Raw genomic sequence first — 7,678 nt, 5'->3', positions numbered from 1 at the left:
ACTCCTTCTCTTTTTGCGAATACAGACTAACACGGCTGCTACTCTGAAACTTATCATTTTTCTGTGTGAGTTCATTCAAGAGTGTAGTGATTGTTTGGTTTCACCCACCCATAACTGTTATTGGGGCATTTAGTGCACTGGATGAGGTATACCACAGGTGACAGACATGTGAAGGACCATGGATTTTGAAAGGTGTGTTTTGGGGGGTATTGATCATCGCAGCAGTGGAGATATATCTGGAGGTTTTGTATCGGTTATTCTGGCAAGGTCTGGTGCCACTTTGAGTTGGTGGATCCTGGTCTATGGAAAGTTTGCTTCTGATGATGAGCTCTGTAAGACTGGGAGGTGGTTTTAAGGCCAGAACAGGGGTTTCAGGAAAGATTTCTTTCATGACGTGGTCCCCATTGAATGTGGGTTGTAATTGTTTAATGATACCCTGTATGGGTTTCAGTGTGGGGTAGTAGTTGACAACTAGGGGTGTGTGATCAGAGGGTTGCTTTTTTTGTGTATTGAAGCAGGTTCTCTCAGAGTACTCAGGTAGCCTGTTCCATGAGCCGATCTGCTTCTCTGCAGAGTGTCCTTGTTTGGTGAAGGCAGTTTTAAGATGTTTATCCCAGATTTTCTCCTCGCAGCATATTCTGTGGTGTCTGAGGACCTGGCTATAGGTAACAAATTTCTTGGTGTATTTGGGATGTGTAACGGGGTTCACTCACCACTGGGGCCCCTCCTAATGGCTGTGTCTAGGGTATCAGCTCTCATCCAGTCTGGCGCCCTCTTCTATCATTCACTCACTGTGACAAAAAGCACCCCTGTATTCACACCCTGCATATTATTGTAATAATCTTTGTGCAAAATATGCCTACTGAGATATCCTTTAAAAATAACAACACACTGATAATTAATATTCTTTTGTAATGTATGTATGAAATGCATATTAAGATGAACATAAACTGAAATTATGACTACAATGGGTTTACCAGACAAATCTGGAGAGTGGGTAAACTGGATTATCAAAGACAAAAGACAAGTTGGTGCCTCTAGCCAGGTGGCATCAAAGTTGATTGGCCATCACCTGTCAAGTAGCCATTCTTTGGCAACAAAGGGGCGCAGAAACAGTTTGATCTGCATTTTAGCAAACAGCCTGGAACCTCTTTCACCATGAGATTCCATGTCTCCCTCCTCACAACTGGAATGAACTTTATTTAGGGATAACCCTCAGGAAAATGCATTTCAAAGGGTGACCTGGTTATAAAAGTGAGGGGCAAAAACACCCTGATTCATCTCTCTTTTGCCCAAGAAGACAAAAGAACCAGCCCTGAATTTGGTCAGTCATGTTGCTGGGAACATGTAATAAGGATTTTATCTTGAACCAAGTCTAGCTTGTTAAATTTTATCTTCTAGAAAGCATTTTACTTTTATTTCTCTTATAACCATTCTGACTTTAAATACTTGATACTTGTACTCACTTAAAATCTCTCTCTTTGTAGTTAAATAAACTTATTTTATTTTTAATCTAAACTAATTCAGTGCTGTGTTTAAACTGAACTGTTTAGTAACTCCAATTAAAATAGCAGACTGCTGAATATTGACTCTTACAGGGACAACAGGACCTTTAAAATCTCAGCTTCCTGGAGAGGGCTGGACAGTGCAGAACCCAGGTTTTTGGGCAAAATTGAGGCTGGGGAGATGTGGAGTTATTTTACCAGTGGTTAACCAATGCTGGTGAAGACCATTGGAAGTCTGTGGTGTGGCAGGCAGGCTCCTGAAATCCAAAGCATTTAACTAGGGCTGTATAATACATAGAGACTAAGTTCATACTTGTTGCAGTCTGTGGGTGTTCCAGGCAGACAAACCACAGTGGCAAGGCATAATAAGGCACTCAGGGGTACAGGGTAAAAGGTGACAACTCTTCATTAGTTTAGATTGCACCCTAGAACCTCACATTCACCCTGTGGCCTCTCTCTCTCTCTCTTCATGGCTCAGCTTTCCAGCTAGGTCACTATATAATCCCCCTTTCAGAGCTGTCAAAGTGCCTCTGGACAAGTTGTCTGGTTGACGTCCCCCACAATCCTGTGCCACTTCCCAGCGGCTGGTAGTAGAACCCCACCTGCTTGCTACTCTGGGTTTCAGCCAAGCGACCCTACAATCAGCAGCCAAGGTCTGCACAACCTCTAATCTTGCTGCTCTTTCACTGGGCTGCTTCCTACTTCATATCCCACAGGGTTTCTTCCTCACAACTTCTGAATAAATCCTTCCCTCAGGGCCAGGATCCCAGGACATCTCTCTGTCCCTAGGGTTTCCTCCTTTTGCCTCCCTAAACCTAGAGAGCGACTACCAGCTTTCACACTTCAACCCCTTTTTGCCCCCAACTTCCTGGCTTTATACCTTAGCCAGTTTCTCCTCCTGCTGGGTTTGATCAGCCATTAGTCATTTTCAGTCAAGCCAGATTCTTAATCGGGTGTGGCCTATAAGGTTAATTGGCCCTGTCTATGCCACCTTAGTCCCTTCAGGACTGGTGTGGGGTGAACACATCATCACAAGGTGGCTACTGGATGTGTGAAGGTAGGTATGGTGATCTCACAGGTTTCTTGTATATAGTTATCTGTAGGGTTCCATTGGTCAAGCTGATTGTGTCACTGAGCCAGAAAGGGTTAAGCACCTAGCAGGCTACATGACCCAAATTCAACCTTTAGAGACGTATTAAAACGTATGTAAATGGGTAATTAAGGCCATTCCATGTTAGATAAATTAGAGCTTTGAAATGTAGACTTGTATTGTTAGAGAATTAGAAGAAGATAGTGATTGTTTTAGTGTCTGTTTAACTATATCTTCGCAAAAAAGAAAAGGAGTACTTGTGGCACCTTAGAGACTAACAAATTTATTTGAGCCTAAGCTTTCGTGAGCTACAGCTCAATTCATCGGATGAGTACACCGATGAAGTGAGCTGTAGCTCACGAAAGCTTAGGCTCAAATAAATTTGTTAGTCTCTAAGGTGCCACAAGTACTCCTTTTCTTTTTTTTGCGAATACAGACTAACACGGCTGCTACTTTGTTAACTATATCTTGTTAGAGGTTAACAATGTAACCAGAGAATTCCTGTCTGTCACTATGTTCTATTGCAGTGGTACTCAAACTTTTGTACAGGTGACTCCTTTCACATAGCAAGCCTCTGAGTGTGACCCCCTTATAAATTAAAAACACTTTTTTATATACTTAACACCATTATAAATGCTGGAGGCTGACAGCTCACAATCCTCCCTGTAATAACCTCGCAATCCCCTGAGGGGTCCCGACCCCCAGTTTGAGAACCCCATTCTGTTGATTCAAATATCAAAAGGAGATGCCCGAGCTCGCAAGGTAGAGAAATATGCCCCTCTGGCCGAAACCTTGAGAACTAAGGGTTACCAGGTGCAGACACACATACTGATCATCGGAGCCTTAAGCACATGGGACCCTAGTAACAAGTGAGTGCTGAGAGAATGCGGAATCGGTCAATGCTACGCTCAGCTGATGTGGCAACTCATGGTGTCCGGACACCATCATGTGGTCGAGAGATATCTACATAGAACACATCACTGGACATCTGCAATACCAGGAGGGATGAGCTAGAGTGCCGATGAAAAGCGCAGTTAGGAAAGTATTTTCTAGATGGGCAACCAACCTAATTCTCAATTACTCAGGGACAATTGCCATTCATTGATATATTTTGCTTTCCACAACCAAATCTCTGTACAGCTTTTCATGAGTGATGTACCTGAGTATTTGGATTCTAATTGCTAAACTGTATTGTTAAATCTATTCACCTAAATTTGGTTTATTGCTGATTATGTGCTCTATGTATCATATGACTTTTAAAAAACTAATTTTGTATTTGTGGATGATCTAAGCGCTATACCCAGATGTACAGACACTCTTTTCCCAACCTATGTACTATATAATTTTTTTAACATTAGCTTTAATAATATTTTTGTATCATTGTCTTTATTTCTCTTTGAAGTTTGTAGTAAACTACCTGTAAATGGCAGGAGATGGGCAGTTGCCTTATGCTAATCCATGCAGCTAATTACTGGTGGTACTTAGGAAATAAGAAAAGGAGTACTTGTGGCACCTTAGAGACTGACAAATTTATTTGAGCATAAGCTTTTGTGAGCTACAGCTCACTTCATCGGATGAATGCATCCGATGAAGTGAGCTGTAGCTCACGAAAGCTTATGCTCAAATAAATTTGTTAGTCTCTAAGGTGCCACAAGTACTCCTTTTCTTTTTTGTGAATATAGACTAACACGGCTGCTACTCTGAAACTTAGGAAATAGGAAGTCTTCAAAGCCATGATGATCACCTATTATTCACTTACTGTCAAGAGGCTGTCAATAGCCTTCCAGAGATCTATAAAAGAACTCTAGGGCCCTGATCCTGTTATCTCAGATCGGCTTAAGCTTCCTCAGGGGAAGTTTGAATAGCAAGACTCAGGTCTCCAGCTCCAGTCCGGATCACCCTGATATTGGACATTGGAATTTAACCTATGGAACTAATTCTCAAAGAACTCTTTGCAGCTCTAAAGCTCACCACCTCTACTATGAAGCAGACCTAAGAATTTTATTCATATCTGTATTTAAAATGATATTTTAACCAATACTCTCTCTTTTCTTTTTAATAAATCTCAGTTTAGTTAATAAGAATTGGCTGTATTTGAGTAAGATCTGAAATATTCATTGACCTAGTGGGTAAGCAGAACTTTATATATGATTAACAAGATTTTCAGTAATCCTCCTCATATTTGACCTGGCTGTCTGGGTGGGAGCCTAACGATGGATTGCTTTAAGGGAACCGTTTTTGGCTTCTGGTTAACCAGTAAGGTATTGTAAAAGCTGTTTTGTTGCTGGCTTGGTGAATCTAATTATTAGAATAACCACCAGTTTTGGGGATTGTCTGCCCCATTTGTTGCTGTTTGCCCTGATTGAGCAATCTCAGTCTGGCCCCTCCTGGGACCCCGGTCACACTGATCATAGTGGCCAAGAAGCTGATGCTGTTGCAGAGGTGTTCTAGAGGAAGTCTGATGGATGAGTGGGGTTGTTGAAAGCGTGGTGGAAATCTAGGAGGGAGTTTAGGTCATCTGTGCAGAGAATGACAATGTCATCCATGTATCTCAGGTGTTTCATGCTGCGTTTGTCCAGAAATTCATCCTCAAGGAGGCCTGTGAAGAGACTGGCATATTGGAGGGCCACCCTAATAAACATGATTGTTCCCATGACTTGAACCAAGTGTTTGTTGTTGAATGTAAAATTGTTATGGCTGAGGATGAAATGGATGAGTCTGGGATGGATATCGGAGTGTTGTCCATTACCTTGTAGATATTTGAGACAGACAGCAATGCCGTCATTGTGAGGGATGTTGGTGTACAGGGAGGAGACATCCATGGTGGCAAAGATGGTGTTCTGAGGGAGGTTGTTAATGTTGCAGGGTTTCTGGAGGAAGGCGGTTGTGTCCTGGAGAAAGCTTGCCCTTTGTGTGGGGAGTGGTTTGAGGATGGTTTCTATGAATCCCGATATTCCTTCTGTAAAAGTACTGTCACCAGCTATGACGGGTCTACTACCTTTGGGGGAATTCTGTGCCACTGCGCATGTGCAGAAATTGTCCCCAGCGGATTTCTTTGCTTCCTCGCAGAAAAATAACTTCCTGACAGGGAAGCAAAGGGAAGCCACAACAGCAGCATGCAATCTGCCCCAGCTGTATGTTTTGGGTGCCCAGGTCAGCTGGCAGAGAGGTAAATCTCTGTGGGGCAGGGGATGGTACTGGGGAAGACCTGGCTGGTGGTTCCTACCCTGCATCAGGCTCATCTGCTAGTCCCAGCTGGGCTGGGGAGGACGGTACTTCCTTTTCCCCTGCACGGCATCTGGGGCTATGTCAGACTCACCCCCAGATTTCTCCCCTGGCTGTAGGAAGCTCTGCAAACTCTTCCCCCCAACACACACGCTTCCTGCACCCATCACTCCTCAGCTGTAGGGGGAGGGATCACTTTATAGGGAGCTGCTCCCCCATCCACCCAACCCCTTTGCATCCAGACCCTCTCATACTCAGACCCTCCCTCCAAGCCTCACCCCTTTGCACCCAGAACCCCCCCTTGATGAGCCCCAATCCCCCTGCATCTGGACCACCCCAATGAGCCACCTGCACCTGGATTCCCACCTTACCGAGCCTCACTCCCACAGTATCTGAGACCCCCATACCAAGACCCCTGCCAAGCTCTATTCCCCCTCACACCCAGACCCCCCGCTGAGCCCCGACCACCTTCACCTGGACCCCCCTGCAGTCACATTACCATTGCACTCAGAACCCTCCAACAAGCCCTGTGCATCAAGATCCCCCCTGCACCCAGATCTCCCACTTAGCTGCCTGCACCCAGATTGCCCCACACAGAACCCTCTCAACCCACACCTGTATCCCCCCACACTAAGCCCCTCCACACCTAGATCCTGCCTTGCTGAGCTTGCCTGCCCACACCTGGTGCACCTGGCATGGAGGGCAGGGCCTGCCCCAGAAATACTCAAGGGCCCTGTCCTTGTGCTGTGTCAGGGTTGGGTGCAGCCTCATCGCTGAGTCCGTGTCCTAGTGCGGGGAGCTGCACAGTGATCTCCCACCTCTGGGCAGCCAGTAGTGTGTGCTCCCCAATGCCATGCTGGAGCCTCCACATACATTTGACAAATAAAATTTGCAGAATTTTAAGATACTGTGCGCAGAATTTTAATTTTTGTCATAGAATTTTTATTTTATTTGTGCCCAATTCCCTCAGGAGTAGACTACCTGGGTTCCCTTGTTTGTGTATCTTAGGAAGCATGTAGAAGATCCCAGCAGTGGGTTTATGGGTGGTGAGGTTGTAGAGTTTCTCCTGGAGTTGTTTGGGGAAGTATTTGATTATATCCTTAAATTCATGGGTGAATTGTGGTGAGGGGTCTTCTTTGAGTTCTTTATAGTAGGTGGTGTCAGAGAGTTGTTGGTTGGCCTCACCGATGTAGTCATCATGGTTGAGAATTATGATGGTACCTCCTTTGTCCACTAGTTTGATCACTATCTGGTGGCTGGATTTCATGGATTGTACAGCTGTCCTCTCAGAGGTGGAGAGATTGTGGTGGATGGCAGAAATGACTCTTACCTACCGATTGGGCAGGGGGAGGGATGGAGTGAGGGCAGTAGCTTTAGCAGATGTTACTGAGCATGCTCAGTGCAAGCCAAGCAGCAGCTCAGGGGTGGGGGGGATGTGACTCCACATGCCTTCCCACCGATGCATTGTCTCTGGGATGGGATGTTTCTTAAGGATTTCATAGTCCATTTTTTTTTCCTGAAGCAATCAACATAATGATCAAGTGTGTGGTTTCATCCACTGTGGGGTGTCCAATCAGAAGATTCTTTTTTTACTTATGACTGCCAGTGGGACACGGTAGTTTTGGGTGGTGTCGTTGTTGTAAAATAATTATTTGAGGTAGAGTCGGCAAAAAAATTCTTCTAATTCTCCATATGTTAGTATGGTATCATCAGGTTCTGTGGTGGTGCAGAAGTTCACTTCCTCGGAGAATACAGATAGTTCTGTGCTGGTTAGAGGTACTTTTGATAAATTGATGATGCTGAGATCCTGTATAGTACCCATGTGGTGGGCCCTGGTGTGATGACTTATCCTGGAGGT

This window comes from Dermochelys coriacea, chromosome 1 (genome assembly GCF_009764565.3).
Source record: "Dermochelys coriacea isolate rDerCor1 chromosome 1, rDerCor1.pri.v4, whole genome shotgun sequence".
In the NCBI taxonomy this organism is placed as follows: Eukaryota; Metazoa; Chordata; order Testudines; family Dermochelyidae; genus Dermochelys; species Dermochelys coriacea.
The sequence above is the reverse complement of the archived record's forward strand: the minus strand, read 5'-3'. Positions refer to the sequence as shown.